We start from the raw sequence: 19,919 nt of genomic DNA on the forward strand, positions 1-19,919 counted from the left end.
TAAGAACACTTAATCATAATCAAGTTTGAGTGGTGCCGTCTACTGTGTGTGAGAGAGAAAGAGAGAGAGAGAGAGAAAGAGAGCCTGAGGTTCATCCTGGTGCTACTCCCCGCTCATTCATCACATTGTAGATCCGACTGCACCATCGCACTAGCCTCACCAAGAGCTATGCAACAACGCTGGAAAGGGGGAAATGAGAAAACCACCAACACACAATTTGAATGCCTCTATATAGCCCAATGATTTCACAGCACCCCTATCCCCTAGAAAACATACACCTAGAATCTCGATCTGCAAAAGACTATTGTCCAAGCCCGATCCCGACCAACCCTAATTGCACACAAACATAGCACCAAGCACATCATCCGTAGACTCTTGAGAGCACCTTATACCATAGATATACATACCCAAATCACTCAAACACTTAGAAGATCCTTGACATACCCAAGTTCTTTCGCACACCAGCAAGTTTAGAGATCCCTTTCTGCACATACAATACCCACTTACACACATATACATAGGAGAAGAGAAACAGGTGTGAATCCCTCAGAGAAAGAGGTGGGGGAGACAAAAAAATACACAGGAGATATGAAAATCAGGTGTACGACAATGATACTCCAAGCTGGCTCTTCCTCTTCTTGCCTTCCTTATTCTTGAGTGGCTATGTGCAGCCCTTTCTTATCACGACATGGACAACCTGCCCTCCTTATTTCACTTGCCTCAGTAAGCCCTACAGTTTTTGGCCCAGAACTCCCTTACTTTCATACTAGTGCTTCTTTAGCCTTGTGAACAACGCCTTACAATGCTCTTATTTGCTATCATTTTCTCACATGCTGGCACCTTTGACATTTCCCTTCATGCGCTCTCAAAGCAGCACGTTCATCCCTTCTACTCAGTAGCCTTGCTCATGACCAACTTTCCCCAATCTCAGCAATGGTGCTCCTCCTTGCAACCCCTACCCGCTTGCCTTGCTTGACCCTTTTCATTCCCTTGAACTAGCCCTCTTGGAGCTGGACCATCCTTGCCTCCTCCTGCAGGTGTTGGTCCTTGATGGCCTCATGCTTCAATCTCCCTACTCAGCCTTCAACCTCACGCCCCTCTCTGCACTCTCCCCAAGGGAAGCTCTTCATGAGCCCTCTTTGGCCACTAGTGACCTCGCTTTTGGTCACCCCCTCTACAAACTGGCCGGGCTCGCTTTTGGGATGCAATGGTGGCCATTCCTTCTTCATGCACACACTCGTTGCACTGCGGATTCCCTTTCACGTCTTCCAGTAGCATTCATTCCTCAGGCTTTTCTCCCTCCACCTGCAGTAGCACCATCCTTCAGGAATGCAGAACTCGACTCACCTTTTTTTATTAATAGCTTTAATCTATTTTTACCTTGAATTCAAACAAAGCTTGATCCCTTGTCCCACGAGAGAATGCTCCCTCGGCACCCAGCGATTCCTTTCTCCACATGCCTTCGATTGCGAGCCTCCATTGCATCATAAAACACTTCATAGAAATCATCATAGTGTGGATAGCTAGATGGCTGCACAAATAAGCCATAGCCAATGCCGCAAACCACACCGGAAAGTGCACCATCCTTACAAGCATCGGCAACCTTGCACTGAGTAGAGATAAAATTTCATTATTGGCCTACCAAATGCCACATTTGGCGTACACATCCTGGCAAGTAGAGTCTCCTGCAGACACCTTGCTCCAAATCCCATATCATAAACTCCACAGCACATGAATCAACCTTGTGATATAAACACTTTCTCGTGTCACCTGTGATAGCAAGAAACACTTGAAGTTTTGACTAGAAAGTGTTCCATCTTGGTGTACCTCTCCCCTAGATCCATCAAATACCTGCTCAATGTCCCTTCCATTTGCCTGCAAACTGCCATTCCTAGTCTTCTTCCACTTCCATAGACCGACACAGTTTGGGTGCCCATCATTGCCCACCCCCTTGTTGAGCATTCATGCTCAACCATAGCATTATTTAGATAAAAGAAGACTGTATAGAGAGAATGATATAAAATAGCTACATAGACTACATATGAAAAATGATATAGTGGCTATAAAGATAGGATAGAGATAGAGAGAAGAGCGTCTGCTGCATCACCCTCTAGGGTCAAATGGAAAGCTCGAAGCTTCCCCAAGCACGATGTATAGGTCCAGCTGGATCAAACGTAAAGCATTGGCCGTGGCCATTCACCTCTAAAGCATATATATCCAAGCCTCTTTGTGCACTTGTAGGCCAATAGACATGCCACCCTTCCAGCTCTTCATAGCATGGAGCTTTGTCACCCGGAATCCATAATCCTTCTTGCCAACCATAAGCATACTTTTGATCACTTGAAGCACCGGTACCATAAGCAGCTATCATTTCATCTGCTACAGAACCCTCCATAGTATAGTCCACTTCAAAAAATCCTCGCAACTGATACAAAGATACCTGCTGCATAGACAAGCAAACATGTTTTCCTTGCATACGTGCATCCAGATCTTATATATTAGACTTTGAAACCAACTTCTTGTACCCTAGAGTATGAACTACTGGAGCTTCAGCTTGTTCTTCAAATACCTCATCACTTGCAAGGTTGGTGGCACCTTCCTCTTTGCATGGAGTCTTGCTCTTATAGGCTGCCTCTGTATCTATTTCCATAGAGTCATCTGCTGGAGCTATCTCTTCACGGCTACACACAAACTCTAAAACTATACTGTGCACCTCTATATGCTCCCCAAGGCAAGTTTTCCCCACCCCCTGCATAGATAAATCACTTCGACATACCTCTGCTATTGTCTCTAACTCTTTCAAGTCACCCTCAGAAACCTGCTCTTCAAACAAGTCGGATTCACAATCAAACTATAGTTCTTCTAGCAAGGACTCACCACCACAAGACACAAGAGAAGGTTGCTCGACTGGCACACAAAGCATTTCCACACTTGCACTATGATTCTCCAAGATCTTCAGTTGGCTGATAGGCAACTCGTATACATCTTTCTCAACTTCATCTACATGAAAAACATCATAAGTTTCATACCTAGAAGACATGGATTTTGTGTCCCACATGCTATCTGTGTCCAAACTGCTGCTAGAGCTATGAGAACTTTCGGACCCTTCTTCTGAACTTGCCGATTCTTGCACCATTGCTACCTTTCCCGTTGTTGGTTCTGGAATTGACACTTCTTCTTCAAGGCCTTCTTATCACCTCATCCTCTTGAGCAAGCAAATTGGGTGGCACTTTCAATATGCCTCTATGTATCTTTTGAGACCTGGTTGGAACTTGTTCTACCTCCTCTAGCTTGGCATCATCTTCACGTTCTTTGATCACATAAAGATCAATAAAAGAAGGATCTTTTACCTCTTGGTGCCCATATATCTGTTTGGACCTAGGTCCAGTGGTTGCCGCGAGTATAGACGACAACAATCATGCCTCCATCTTCTTCTTCATCTTTTGACTCTTTGCTCTGGAGACTCTGACAGCTTCATCAAAGGTCCTTGGATCTTCATAATCCACCCTCTCAAGAACATAGGGATGCAAGCAAGATAGAAACCTTTTCAGCTTAAAATATCCTGCATTGGTTGCTTGGGTAGCAACCGCAAAATCCCCCAATAAGCTTCAAATTTATCAACAAAGGCATTGAAATTTGCGCTTACGTCCTGTTGCAAACCTTTGATATTTGCATCTGCTTTCGAAGCCAACACCACCTTTCAATTCCTTTGTAGAAATTGCTCTTGATAACGAATCCAATTCTACTTGTAAGCATCTTCTAAACCATCGAACCAAGCTTTTGCTTTACCTCGCAGCACCAAAGGTATAGTCTGGAGCTTTGCTTCATCACCTAGCATCCACGGTAGTACTGTCAGCATAAATAGCTCAAAATCGGCAAACCAATCGTCTGCGTCTTCATCTCCTTTGAACACCGGACCAAATTCTTGATTCATCTTGATTCACGAACACTTGGTCAAGAAGCAATCAGTGGATCCTCAATGGGGGCACCACAAGATGGAAAGGGGGCATTGAGAAAACCACGAGCACACAATCTGAATGCCTTTCTATAGCCCAATGATTTCATAGGAGCCCTATAGCAAACATACACCTAGACTCCAGATCTACAAAAGACTATTGTCCAAGTCTGGTCCTGACCAACCCTAATTGCACACAATCATAGCACCAAGCACATCATCCGTACACTCTTGAGAGCACCTTATATCATAGATATCCATACCCAACTCACTCAAACACTTAGAAGATCACTGACATACCCAAGTTCTCTCACACACCAGCAAGTTTAGAGATCCCTTTCTGCACATACAATACCCACTTACACACATATACATAGGAGAAGAGAAACAGGTGTGAATCCCTCAGAGAAAGAGATGGGGACGACAAAAAAATACATAGGAGATATGAAAATCAGGTGTACGACAATGATACTCCAAGCTGGCTCTTCCTCTTCTTGCCTTCCTTATTCTTGAGTGGCTATGTGCAGCCCTTTCTTATCACGACATGGACAACCTGCCCTCCTTATTTCACTTGCCTCAGTAAGCCCTACAGTTTTTGGCCCAGAACTCCCTTACTTTCATACTAGTGCTTCTTTAGCCTTGTGAACAATGGCTTACAATGCTCTTGTTTGCTAGCATTTTCTCTACGTTCTGGCACCTTCGACATTTCCCTTCATGCGCTCTCAAAGCAGCACGTTCATCCCTTCTACTCAATAGCCTTGCTCATGACCAACTTTCCCCAATCTCAGCAATGGCGCTCCTCCTTGCAGTCCCTACCCGCTCCCGGGGAGGTCACCTAATAAAAATATAACCTATCACGTAAGTTCAATAGAAGGGTATTTAAAGCTCTTGAAACTTACAGAAATATGTATACAGAAGGACATTATTTTTTCAAATTTGAAAAAAACTTACAGATTTTAAAAGAAAAGGGTACATTATATTCCTAACAAAATTCACAGATAAGGGGTTTTACAAACATGTCTTGAACGCACGTGATATGGTAGTTTTACACATAGTGAACCCCCGAGTACCCGCTTGCCTTGCTTGACCCTTTTCATTCCCTCAAACTCACCCTCTTGGAGCTGGACCATTCAACGCTCCTTCTATAGGTGTTGGTCCTAGATGGCCTCCTGCTTCAATCTCCCTGCTCAGCCCCTCAACCTCGCGCCCCTCTTTGCACTCTCCCCAAGGGTAGCTCCTCACGAGCCCTCTTTGGCCACTAGCAACCTCGCTATTGGTCACCCCCTCTACAAACTGGCTGGGCTCGCTTTTGGCATGCAGTGGTGGACATTCCTTCTTCATGCACCCCCTTGTTGCACTGTAGATTCCCCTCCACGTGTGCCACTAGCATTTGTTCCTCCTCAGGATTTTCTCCCTCCACCTGCAGTAGCGCCATCCTTCAGGCATGCAGAACTCGACTCGCCTTTTTTGATTAATAGCTTTAATCAATTTTCAGCTTGAATTCAAACAAAGCTTGGTTCCTTGTTCCACAAGAGAATGCTCCCTCGGCACCCCTCGATTCCTTTCTCCACATGCCTTCAATTGCGAGCCTCCATTGCATCATAAAAACTTCATAGAAATAATCATAGTGTGGATAGCTAGATAGTTGCACAAATAAGCCATAGCCAATGCTGCAAACCACACCAGAAAGAGCACCATCCTTAAAAGTATCGGCAACCTTGCACTGAGTACAACTAAAATTCCATGAATGGCCTACCAAATACCACATTTGGCGTACACATCCTGGCAAGTAGAGTCTCTTGCACACATCTCACTCCAAATCCCATATCATAAAATCCACAACACATGAATCCAGCATCCCTTGTCTCATTACCAACCTTGTGATATAAACACTTGCTCATGTCACCTGTGATAGCAAGAAACACTTAAAGTTTTGACTAGAGAGTGTTCCATCTTGGTGTACCTCTCCCCTAGCTCCATCAAATACCTGCTCAATGTCCCTGCCATTTGCTTGCAAACTGCCATGCCTAGACTTCTTGCACTTCCATAGGTCAACACAGTTTGGGTACACCAACACCAAGCATTCCTCGCGGAATGGAGCAAACGCGCTCACGCATCTACAAGCTCTTTGAAACTGTAAGTATATCAAATGATGTCTGTTTTTTGCTTGCAAGTAGTCATTAGAATCGTGGCAACATAAGCTAAGCATAGGTACTCATAGAATTCAGTTTCGGGCACTTCCAAAATCTGGCTCTATCTTTATACACGTTCTCCATAGATGAGTTTAGAGCTAGGGTTTTGAGTGTAGAGGCTTTGGGATAGTTGTTTTCTTGTGAGGGGATGGTGTTCCTTAAGTTTCATACGATTCTGGTATGGTTTAGTGAGTTTCCTTTCGTTTGTGTGTATGCGGGTTGGGTGGTGTAGTTGAGAGTAGTGAGATTCTAGGTTGTGGTTTAGTTGGCCTTCCAGAGTGTTGTATCTATAGGATGGTATCAGCCTGACAAGCCAAAGAGATTTCCTCCGTGTGCCTATCGTGACATCTGTGTCCTAGATTGACATTATGTTGATCTAGGTTGTGTTGCATGCACTTTATGGGTGGTGTGATTCGGTCCCTCAACATTGGCGCCGTTGCCGGGGATACAAGGACTTAGGTAGGTATTCCTACTAACACTCATGTGATGGTTTCTTGCTTTAATTTCGGCTAAGAAAGCATTTTTCTTAAGTGGATCCAGAAGAGGTTATTTTGAGATCAAATGGATACCCAAGAAGCGTGTGTCCTACCGAGGGTTTGCGTTCAATTAGGATTTGTAGATTAGAGTAGTTGTTGGTGGTCGGGTGGTTTGTGAGGTGATAAAAGTGTTTGCTAGTTCTTCTGTGGCATTGAAGCATTTTTCTACTCATAGATGCAAAACCCCATATAATTTATAGGAGTAGCTTTAGGTAAGTAATCTGTTTCTGATCTAGAGCTATTCGTCATTGATCTATTTGCTAAGTGCTTGTTTGCATTTAAAATCATTAAAAAGTCTACTTTTGAGAGTAAAAATGTAAAAAATAGCTTTCTATTGATACTTTGCATGACTGATTGATGTTGTGCAGATAAGACGGCATGTGCAAGGGTTCTATGAACAAAAACTACAATTCTGTAAACTTAGATATTATATGCGTATAATGTCTCAAGGGGCATCTAGAGACCAAATTTGAAAATTTTGATTGCACCAAAGTGTTCAGAACGGGGGTTTTACCCTAAGTATATACTAAGACTAGAGTTTTGACCAACTCTTAATACCCAAAAGGCAAAAGACGGAGTGTCTGAAACGGAAAAAAGAAAACTTGTGATTCTAAGCATATTTTTTGCATGAAAATTGGTAGAAGTGCTTGAAAAACAGTTCTAGACACTTGGGGATGCTTGTGAATGATTTCTATCCAAAACTTCATTAGACATCATACGCGTATCATGTCTGACTGGTGATTCTAGCAACATTTTTGAACTTTTGACATTATACCCATCTTCTGCATGTTATGTTGAGCACATATACCAAATTTCATATCATTTGGGCTTATAGATTGAAAACTGGGAGGATTTTACTCTTTCAGGGGATTTTCTTATCAAAAGTGATGATTTTGTCCAATTTTGACATCCAAAATTTGTCGTGAGCACATATTCTTGTTCTACACACCAAGGAGCACCTCTCCTAGAAACAAAACCAAATTCTGACCACTTGGAAATCATATGCGTATAATGTCTTAAAGGTCAGATTTGAGGTCAAAAGTTACTTTTGAGTGCACCCTTGTGATCTACAACATTTAGGAAGCATATAGGCCACATTTCATCAAACTTGAAGCATTTTTGGGCTTGCAAAGACCTTAAGATGCATCTAGGCAAGTGCATGCTTGTATTGGCCATAAATTGTCCAAAAAATGTTCAAACTCAATTCTTAAAGTTGCTGTGAGTTGCCAGGGTAGTGAGGAATCTCCGGAGTGAAATTCACTTCATTCTAATCAGTTAGACATCATATGTGTATGATGTCTAAAGGGAACTTTTAGAGGCCAAAATTTAGATTTGAGCATACCATGGTGTTAGGCACCACAAGACAAGCTCACATACCAAATTTTGTCAAGATCTGAGCACATAAACATCATACACATGTGATGTCTCAAGGCCAGATTTGACAGTCCAATTTCACTTTTGACCACACATGGGGTTGGTAAATGATGTATTAAGCTTGCTTGCAAAATTTCATCTCATTTGGACACACACTTTTTCATTCAAAGAGAGTTTTGTAGATACAAGAAGGTAAAGCTGAAAAAGTGTTGATTTTGAGCAATTTTGACATCTAATTTTTGTATTACATATTCTTATTGTATGCATCAAGGAGTACCTTGGGTAGAAATATAAGTGAATTCTGAGCCAGTAGACATCATACGCATATGATGTCTCATTGGCCAGATTTGGGTCGAATCAGGCATTTGAGTATACCCTAGTGTCCTAGAGCATAAAAGAAATCCCCAGCCAAAATTTCATTGCATTTGGAGCTCATTTGAGCTTGTAAAGGCTAGAAGATAGATCTGGATCGATTCATGCTTGTATTGATCATAATTTGCCCAAAAAATGTCCAAATTGACATTTGAAAGTTTCTGAGAGTTGCCCAAGTGATAAAGATCCTCTCCAATAAAAATTACTTGATTTGGCCACAATAGACATCGTACACGTATGATGTCTCTAGCCCTAATTTGGAGGTGAAAACTCACATTGAGCTTCTAGAAGTGTTAAGCACTATAAAGTAAGCCTAGTGACCAAGTTTCAACAAATTTGCGTCACATTTGGTCAAGATACAAGCAAAATCCTTGATCCTAAAACTGTTTTGAGTGCAATTTCAAGTGCAATTCACTAAAACTACTCTAACTTTTGATAGACAGCTCCAAATTGAGTCAGGTATAGCCAAGAAAAAAGCTTGCGGACAATAGGATAAACCTAGACCAGCCGGTTTTGGTTTTAGAGCTAAATTTTTTGAGGTTTCCTAAATGCAAACTTTTAGGGTACCCATAACTAGTTTCCAGAGACCAAAAGAGTCACAAATTCCTGACTTCTACGAGACCTGATCAAGGGCAAAAAGGGATAAGTTGCACTAAGCCAAGGTGGGCTTGTTAAGGAATATCTTGAGCGTATTGAGAGGGCTGGACATTAAGAAAGCTAAGATCATCAGGATGGAGAATCAATCTACGAATCCTTTGGAGGATATGACCAAAGGTATGGCAAGCCAAGCTAAAAGTGCTGAAATGCAAATCTAACCACATTTTGACACAAGCCCAGCTACATTGCCAGCATGGATGGACCCATATGCAACCATAGCACATGCCTTTTATAAAGATGGATATTTTGTCAATGAAGGACCACATATACTTCCACCAAACACGAGAATTCCAACGAGGGAGCCAGCTACAGTCCCTTCTACAGCGATAATGAGAGAAGGATTGGGAGGGTCTATGGTTAGACTTGTAGATAATCCGCGAGTTACACCATCCCAGATCCAGAAATGGGTAAATAGGTGATAGTCAGGAGATAAAGAACCAAGAGATCACGTAGCGGCTTGCAAAAGAGTAATTAGAGCAGAGGAACTTTTAGATTTTGCGACACAGTTTGCAGGATTTGGACTAACTCTTGAAGATGACACGGCTACAAGGTTTGACTCAGTAGAAAGATGTGATTTTGAGACTCTAGATGAGATGTTTAAGGAATTCATAGAAGAATTATTGCAGAAAGGCATAGCTCACAATACGGTCTCACAAATTCACAGGTTCAAACAAAAAGAGGGTGAATTAGTACGCAAAGCGGCATTACAATTCAAGAGATATGTGAAGTTCTATCGAAGATCGGAACTTCCTATGCAAGCACGGTTAATACTAATCTTTATCCAGGGAATGAGACATGCGGGTCTTCAAGAGGATCTGCATATGATAAGGAGATTGATACTAAACAAAATGATCAAAGAATCTCTTTATCTGATGGATAACTATGAGGAATATAAAGAAAATAATTGTAAGAGTCAAGAGGATGACACATCCTCTTAGCACAGTGATTCGTAGATGAGTGAGTCCATTGGAAAACTAGCAACACCTATCGATCAATAAAAGTTTATCAACCAAATGGTCAAGAGGCTAGCTCCACTTGTAAATGATGATCCGAGGGAATTGAAGTGGTGTGAAATTGAGAAGAAATGAACAAACCATACAGGGAAGAGTGTTACTATAGCATGGAATATGCTAAGGAGAGGTATGTAAAACCTATTCTAGTTGAACCTCCTCCACCTAGATACGCTATGGGAAATGCACTAGGACCAGTAGGAGTTGCAAGACGACAACTTGTCTTCAAACAACAACCTCCACTACCAGGTGCTAGAATGCTTATAGACATGAGATATACGTAGATGATGGAAGCATTCAGCAAACCAGACCTAGTACCAGCTACAATGTATTATAACAACCAAATGGGGTACTTCCCTTCAAAGAGACAAAAGATGAGAGAAACACGTGGAGTGGTGAGGCCGGTACAACCTCCACCTCTTGTATTTTGACCTGAAGAAAGAAGGTATGAGATGGACCAAAGGATATTGTGACTCATTGTGAATAGAGGCTTATCTAGCTCAAAGTTTGTTTACGGCCAAGAGGACTTGGAAGAAGAAGCTCCTCAACCACAGGTAGATTGTCACAAAAAGCCGTGACAATCACTTGGTCAAACAATGTCCTCAGACGGTGATCACACAAGTAATTTCCTGTTGTCTTGATTGTGGTGTCATTCACTTGATTCCCAACTTTCTAAAATATCCAAAACAAGTTAGAAATATCACAACAACTGTCTTAGGAATTGTTTAGCTACCCAGTAGCTTGGAAAATGAAAATTTCCTGCGAGTTCAAGTAGTTACAAGAATGCAAGCTCAAAAGGAAGTTGAGGAGAAGCCAGAGACAGAGAAAACAGAGACTGCTGCGAGTCCAATGATGAGTGAACCAAAGATCGGTGCACCTAGTCAAAAAACCAAGAGCAAATGGAATAGATGGAAAGCTAGAAAGGCTAGGATGAAATCAAGTAGGGAATGAGAGCAAAAATCCATGGCTGAGAAGCTCACCCAAGCTGAAGAGAAAATAAGACAACATGAGGAAATGGTTGCACCTTCTCTTATGCAGATTTCTCAACCTCCAGAAGAACCATCCACATATGAGAAAGAGAGAAGTGCTAGTTTAGGAGGATCAATGTTGGTTGAAAAGGTTAATGAGAATTTAGATGCCCTCCTAAAAGCCTATGAAACATGGTGCAAAAACAACCAAACCCAAGAACAGAGATGGATGACATATCAATATGAGGAATTAGAAAAGGAGAAGGTTGAAATGTGCAAGACAATGATTCAAACAGTCCAAGTTTTATTGGAACCAACAGTTGGAAAACCTGAGGGTGTGATCCTTGTCCCACATACACCAGTAATCCCACAAAACAAGGAACAAAAAGAGCCAGAGTCCAGTCACGAGCACAGACAAAACCTGACGAACTCAACATTAGAGCCAACGATAGTGTTGAATACCATGAATAACTCTTTTGAGGAATTTCACATAACTATACCTGATAGCTGTAAAGAGATAGATGGTCTTGAGGAATTGTGGAAACAAGTCAAAGAGTCCAATGAATCAAGTGAGCTAAGCAGACAAGTGAACCAAACGGGTGATGGAAGAGGAGTGTCTCTTCCACCAATAGAGGAATTTGAGGCTGGATCTCAAATGAATCTAGAAGTGGAATCGTATCGTGAGATGAAGGATTTGTACAATCTATGGACATTGAACCCCATTCATTGAGAACACTACCATCCTATATGGGAGAGTACAAAACCAATTCAGATGTTGTTGCAATCCCATCACAGAGACTGTCTCCCAATAAGGTCATAGATTCAAAAGGATTGATAGATATTTTGTCGACACTAGTCATCGGTACGATAAGGTTAGCCGAGTTTCTTAGAATACGACCAAACATGTGGGCTACTGTGGAAAAATGCCTAGAGAAATTTGGTGTTAAAAAACCAATGACTCAAATCGAGGAAGGAACCAAAGAGCTTGAAATGGCTTAGCTAAACACTAGGGCAGTGCCTTTAAACAAGGTAGGCAAGTAATATGAGGGATAAGATGGGAACACCACTCTTCTCATGGAATTCTAAGGTGTGAAAACCATGGCAATCCTTGACAGCGGAGCTGGTGTTTCCATCACAACAAAAGTGGGAAAACCCAACAATGAGGGCTACTAGGATGAAACTGCATCTTGCATATGGACACATGGAAAGGCCCATAGGACTGCTAGAAAAAGTGGTTGTTATCTTGTGGCATTGAATATGAGCAGACCTTTTCTATTGTTGATTTCGGCAACAAGAACAATTACAACATAATATTGAGAAGACCATTGATGAAACAATTGAAAATGGCCCAAGATTGGGGTTATGACTATATCTACTTGAGACATATGGAAACCATGACAAGGATAACTCTGAAGGACCATATCTACAGTGATGTGATGAAAACACCTATGGAGGAGTTTGATTCCTCTACTGTAGCAGGATCAAAACTTCTAGCATGGTTGGGTAAGCCTAAAGAATTATGGATGTGTGGAGCTTCACAATGTGGAAGCTTAAAGCGAGAGGAAGGCATCCTAGAAAGGGAAATTGAAGATAAGGATTATATCCCAAAACCCTTCCCTAAGGAAGAATTAGAGTCACTTGAATGGGAACACATCCTGGATACTCTTGATGTGTGCGCTATTCAAGACAATCCAACAACAAAGTTTTGTCATGAAAATGTCTATGATGTCGTTCCTTACTTTGCAGTGAGTCTAATCCAAGAAAATCAATATGAAGAACAAGACGAGTTCTACAACTCTGTAGAACACTTGGAGCTTCAAGAAGATGCCGCCAATGAAAATCCAGACAATCCAGCAGGTGACATGAACACCATATGAACAAATGCATGGTTTTATGATTGTCCAGATCAAAGACCAAGGAAATAATGGAACCACTACAAAAATAAAGTACATTAGAAGTGGAGTCCAACATCGTCGATGGAAACGCAATTGCAACAAGCACCCTCAAACGTGGCTCCCATACATGAAGAAAAGACTCAGCCAAGAAGAACACAACCATGTCAACGAGCTACCAACTCTTTAATCAAGTGGATACAAAACCATCCTAGGAACAACGACCCAAGAGCAAGAAAACAATAACTTTCCATAACCAGTCAAACCACAAAGGAAAAGTGCTAGAATGCAACCTTGTGGAGGATAACAACGATAGTGATAACTATTTTGACATTCCTTACCAGAAACTCAGGTCATCACCATCACTAGCAGCTTTCGTGGCAACCAAGGAAGGCCAAAAGAAAAGAATGAGTCAGAACCAAAAAGTTCGACAAATCTGGATAGCAAAGAGCCAGATTGGCCAAAAGAAGGTATGGATCAAGAAGACAAAGATCTCGGATGACAAATCACAAGATCCAATGCGAGCAGAAATATAGTCAAAGCCTGTAAGAACATCTCAAAAAATCTCAAACTCATAAGCTTTCACAAATTAGATTTGGGTTTCAAAGAAGTTGACTCAAGCACAAAGAGGTAAGGAGTTCATTTGGATTCCAAAATGGTTAAATTACCAACTCCTAAAGTATCAACTCCCAAAGCCTGAACCTCGTCCTCAATCAAGCGTACAAGGACTGAAGCAAAGACCACTATTGACTCACACAAAGACAAGGTGGATCCCAAAGTAGTCTCTTCAAACACATACGAAGCAGGGACAAGTATGCGTTCCCAAACGAGAAACATCAATGAAACAACCAATAAACTACTGTCACTGCATCGCCGCTTGAATTCTTACAGTTCTTCTTATTGTTACAGTACAATTAGAAGCAAACAAGCTACTCACTTCACTAGTGCATGTTGCACAAGGCTTACTAAATGTACATGAAAATCTTGGAAGCAAAATAACCAAAGGCACAGGAGCGTCAAAGACCAGCATATTTCTTAGAACAAGAAGCCTCGTCAACAAATGCCAATAAGAAAATTGTTTATATCCACACCTCGCACAGCATAAATATTTTCCATGCATTGACTGTGTATGCATAATAGGGCTACATTACAAGGCCTAATAGGCCCAATATCTCATGCATAGAGTGAGACCCTATCATCAAGGAGGACTCCAAATAGGAGGGGGGGAGGCATTCTAAATGTGGATCTGATAGTATGGATATTATTGTGATATTTTTTGACAAAATTCAGAGTATATGCCATCATAATAGCATTATAAGAGGAGTACGGGGACAAAAGCCATATATGAGCACCTAGGGACATGTGTACAATGTACATAGCATTTAGAATTCTATTTGCTTTTTGAGTTGAGTTGATTTTTGGTTTTATTTTGTTATTTTTGAGATTTTCAAAAATAAAAAGAAAATGAACCATAATCCAGATGAAGAAAAGAGTGAAGCAATGTCGAGCTGTACAAAGAGAAGAAGGTCCAAGAAAATGATGACACTTCACGAAGCATGTCTCGAAAGCCATATGCAACAATTCTTTTGTCAGAGGGAATAAATGAATGCCGATCAGCCTTCAACAACAACATGAGTGAGAATGGTCATAAAAATCATGGATGGACTACAAGGACAAAGGAAGTTGGTGATGCGACTAACAAAAGGATCCATCAAGTGTAAATTTTCCATTGGACACTTCACATGATGACAAGGCCATATATAGGAAGTAGATCTTTATACTGTAATCTTCTAACTTGTATGTGACTTAATGAAGCCTAGCAAACAAAAAGAACTAACAATACTGACAGAAACTAAAGGGGTAGAAATGATAGTTCAATCATTTCTCATGATAGAGATCTGCAGGAGCAACCAGGAGACAAGACAAATTTTGGTCATCACATCATTGGTTCTACATAATTTGACAACCAAAAGATGCCAAAGATGCCTATCATCCTTTGTTGAGACTGAAATCCAAAAAGCTAGGTTGTAAAGCCAAATCAAGCCAAACTTTGTCAGGAGGCTATGCATAGAGAGTACAAGCTAAGAGTTTCCAAAAAAAAAAAAGGTCTAACTTCTAGCTAGAGATGCAAATTTTTCAAGTCTAAAGTCATGATAGCCATCTTTATACCCTGTACATCATGTATATGAATTTTAGGGACAAATGGACCATGATAGTTCATAGATAGTCATCTATCGCGAATGATGTCGGATAAGCCCTTTTGATGCAAGTTACTAACTTGGGGGAATTAAATGGGGTTTGTCGGGCTTTAATAGAGTCATGTATCAAGTATAAGGAGTATAATGATTTACAAATCACACAAAAGATAACATTTGTAAATGCAACTTTGGTCACCTTGATGCAAGAACAATGGGTCACCCACAAAGAAGATCAGACACAAATGGTTGACAAACCAACCTTCGCAGGGTTACATATCTTGTCCTTGATGAGACGGATCAAATGCTAGACATGGGTTTTGAACCTCAAGTAAAAAAAAATTATCTCCTAGATTCAGCATGATAGATAGACTTTGCATTGAAGTGAAACTTGGCCTAAAGAAGTTGAAGGTTTAGCCAGTAAATTTCTACAGAATCCTTACAGAGTTTTCATTGGTTCACAAGATCTGAAAGCCAATCACTCAATTCTATAGATTGTAGAAGCTGAAAATGAGAAAGACAAAAAATTGGCAAATGCTCGTCATCAATTATGATTTTCCTAAACCATGTAAAGACTATGTACATCGGATTGGACGAGCAGGACGAGCTCGTGCAAAGGCTACAACCTATACTTTTTTACATCAGCCAAACAAAAACAAAGATCACACCAACATCAACAACAAGGTCATGTCAGGGACGACATGAACGCCGAGGGGGGGAATGTTGCGGCTGGGTCAACAGCACGGCATAACTCAACAAAGCCTTATTTTCTTAGAGTTATGGAATGCTGAGGATTATGGCTATAAACTTCATTTGTAATAAGTAGGTAGTCTAATTGCAGAAACCGGGGTGCAATGGCACTTTCAAATTGTAAATACCAAGCCATTTGACCCCTCAAACTCTATTTTTGGTTAACCTAAGGTAGTCTTAGTATATAAGGTACCTAGGTCATTTTTGTAAGAACACTTAATCATAAATTATAATCAAGTTTGAGCATTTCCGTCTATTGTGTGTGAGAAAAAAAGAGAGAGAGAGAGTGAGCTTCATCCTGGTGCTACTCCCCGCTCATCACATTGTAGATATGATTGCACCATCACGCTAGCCTCGGCAAGAGCTACATATATGAAAACGCCAAGCATTCCTCGCGGAATAGAGCGAACGAGCTCAATCATCTACGAGCTCTTTGCGGTTGTAAGTATACCAACGATGTCTGTTTTCTGCTTTGTTGCAAGTAGTCATTAGAATTGTGGTGACATAAGCTACACATAGGTACTAGAATTTAGTTTCGGGAACTTCTGAAATACGTCTTTGTCTTTATACGCAATTTCCACAGATGGGTTTAGAGCTAGTGTTTTGAGTCTAGAGGCTTTGGGACAGGTGTATCCTAGTGAGGGTATGGTGTTCCTTAAGTTTCATACAATTCTGGTATGGTTTAGTGAGTTTTCTTCCGTTTGTGTGTATGCGGGTTGGGTGGTGTAGTTTGAGAGTAGTGAGATTCTAGGTTGTGGTTTAGTTGGCCTTCCAGAGGGTTGTATGTGTAGGATGGTCTTAGGCTGACAAGCTAAAGAGATTTCCTCCATGTGCCTAACATGTCATCTGTGTCCTCGATTGACATTATGTTGATCTAGGTTATGTTGCATGCACTTTATGGGTGGTGTGATTCACTCCCTCAATAATGAAGCAAGACATATACTTCACCTTTTGAATGAATGAGATGACCTCTTTGAGATTCTTGGGTGATGGGAGCTCAATAAGAGCGTTTGCCTTTGAAGGATCCACCTCAATGCCTTTATAGGAAATCTTGTGACTGAGCAAGATCACTTCATGCTCACCTATGTGACATTTGTCGGGATCGACCTAACCTCCCATGTCGTAAAGTTTTTTAAAACCTTCTTCTACCTTTTGTAGGTGCAATGATTTTGAGCTATACATGCAAAAATCATCCATAAAAACCCTGATGGACTTTGTAAAGAATTCTTGAAACACCATGTTCATGTAGCGTTGGAAAGTTGTAGGAGCATTTGTTAGGCCAAATGGCATGACTCTGAAAGCATAACAACCCCAAGGAGTGATGAAGGTTGTTTTCAATTGATCCTCCAATGTGATACCTATTTGAAAATAACCTGAGTAGCCATCGCACACAATGTACTTATCATGACTAGCTACATCATTTAGTATCTCATCCTCAAATGGGAGGGGAAAGTGATCTCTTTTTGTTGCCTCATTGAGTGGACGGTAATCCACACACACCCTCCACTTGCCATTCTTCTTGGGAGTGACAACAACGGGAGAGACCCACTCTAAATTCTCTACTAGATAAATGAGACCTGCTGCTAGAAGATTTCTTACCTCCTTGAGTAAAGACTCATCCTTTATGACTCCTAGCCTTTGTAGCTTTTGAGCCTTAGGTGTAGCCGCTTGCTTTAGCTCAATCTTGTATTGAACATCATCTACTCCACGCACGTTGTTGTACTCTTTAACAAAAAGCTTGGGAAACTTCCTTAGCACAGATTTGAACTCCCCTCTTTATTCCTTTGTAAGTGTGGTTGATAGCATACCTTCTAGCACCCCTTCATCTTCCACACCTTGGTTCTCTTGAAGACCTACGTCCAACCTTGGGAAAGATGTCTCTTGGTTGCTTGGCCTAAACCTTACCCCCATGACTTCGATGGAAGACTCCTCTTCAGTAATGCTACTGCTACTTTCTTCCTCTAAGGTGCTATTAGTCCAGTCTTCCTCCGTCTCACTTTGTGATGATTCTTCATGGATCTCCTCTTAACGTTGCTCCTTCATGTCAAAGACAACCTTCTTATGATTGTAATTACTACAAATGAATTTCCCACTTTCCCAATCCTGCAAAGCTCGTATTCTCATTAGCCATGGTCTTCCAAGGATAAATGGGTAACCACTTCCCTTGGTTGACATAACATAAAAATCCACTGCCTTCTTAATGCAAAAGGCCTCCACAAAAACATTTTTACAAATGCCTACGCACCTAGCCTTGGTATAGTTTTCCATCTTGACTTTAATTTCAGGTGTCTCATGGATGTGCATGCCTAGTCTTTGCATGAGTCACTCTGGCATGATGCAAATTTGTACATCCGCTAGACCTTTCCTAATCAATATTCCTTTGATGTAACAATCTAGCACGTGTAATATCCTCATTCATTTCATGTTGTGCAATTTTTACAACAGACACACTCTCTTTTACCTTTCTCCTAGTGCTAGTTGCCTTCGTTAAATCCCTTTTAACTTGCGCACATAATGCAAGAAATTGAGGCCATGAGATATCAAGGCACTTACCTCTCATGTCTTCAACAGTTTGTATAGATCCATACCGTGTTCAAGAGGGAAGTCTTGGAGCTTGATACGACGTTCAGTCCTCTTGGCTTCCTTGGTCTCTTTCACCTTCTTTTCTCGTCGATGTTCACTTTATGAAATGACTCCTTCTTTCTCCTTACCTTTTCCTCAGTCATGCTTGCCATTTACTTCCATGTCAATCTCATTTTAATTTTTCACCTCTACCACACATGCACATTTGGATCTGGCAAAGGTGGAGGTCCCTCCACTCCTCGTGGAGGTGGTCTTGCCCCATTTGGTCTTCGCAGAAGCATTGGTTGTTGACTAGTTCCTTCACCTGCATTCATCACTAGGTAATTCAAGGTAGGTCTCCCTGGCTCCCCACGGGGCCAAGGACAATTATACATCCCATGTCTAGACTCTCCGCAATTTCAACATTGCAAAAGTCGCCTAGGTCTCGGCCTCGCTCCTCAACTTTCTTCGTTTGTCCCTTGGGACCTATAGCTTGTGCAAAGTGAATTGATAAGTTTCTCAAGGAGTCATTTAGCTTCTCAGTCACCTCAGCTATTACCTTAGTAATCTCTCTAGATGTTGATGCTTGAAATTTTTCCCTTGGATCTAGGACCGTCTATTGGAACCTCTCCTCTTAGGCACTTGAGTTTTCTATACTTCTCAACAGCCCTAGTTTCAGCTGCATCAAAGGTAGCAGGTGCGCCCTCTTCAACTTTTATCTTGAGTGTGGGGAAAATACTGGCTATGAACCTTTCCTTCTGTAGGAACTCTACATCGTCACTAGCGTTAGCAACATTTTCCACACATACAACCCAAAGACGTAGAAACTCTTGTTTGTATATGTACTAGTCATTTAAGTCTTTTTGCTTGTGATAAACGATATCTTCCCATATCTTTTGAGTGTTTTGGGGGTCAAAGAACTCTTTTGAAATAACCGATGACTTCCTTATAGTTTCCCTTAACATCCTGAGATAGAGAGTCAAACCAGGTGGTAGCATCCTTCCTTTGAACTACCTCAAAAATTTCTAAGCATTCATCATCTCCTATCACTCTTTTTATGTGGCAAGCCATTTTGAAAGTTGCTAAAAATAGCTCGACATTCTCGCCAGGCTCTCCAAAGAAGAAGGGATATCTTGACATTTGGCGTTGGGCCTCCATTGAATTGAGTTCAAAGTGAAACACGTTTTTTTCTTTCTTAAAAATATTTACACAATAATGTTTTCTAAATTGCAATATATTCTACAACAAAATAAAAACATGCAAATCAAATGATCTATGATAGTGAACAAGAGGCAGGATGACAGGGTTTGGTGATGCAAGAATTTCTCCTACTCTTTGGTCACCAAACATAAACACCATACGTTGTTGAAAATAGGTCTTTCTACAAATTGCAACGTTTATCTAATGTGTGGAGTGAAATGGAAGAGAAAAACCTCTATTCTTGGTCCATTATCCA

This window comes from Adiantum capillus-veneris, chromosome 2, assembly GCF_014529385.1.
Source record: "Adiantum capillus-veneris isolate H3 chromosome 2, ASM1452938v2, whole genome shotgun sequence".
NCBI lineage: Eukaryota > Viridiplantae > Streptophyta > Polypodiopsida > Polypodiales > Pteridaceae > Adiantum > Adiantum capillus-veneris.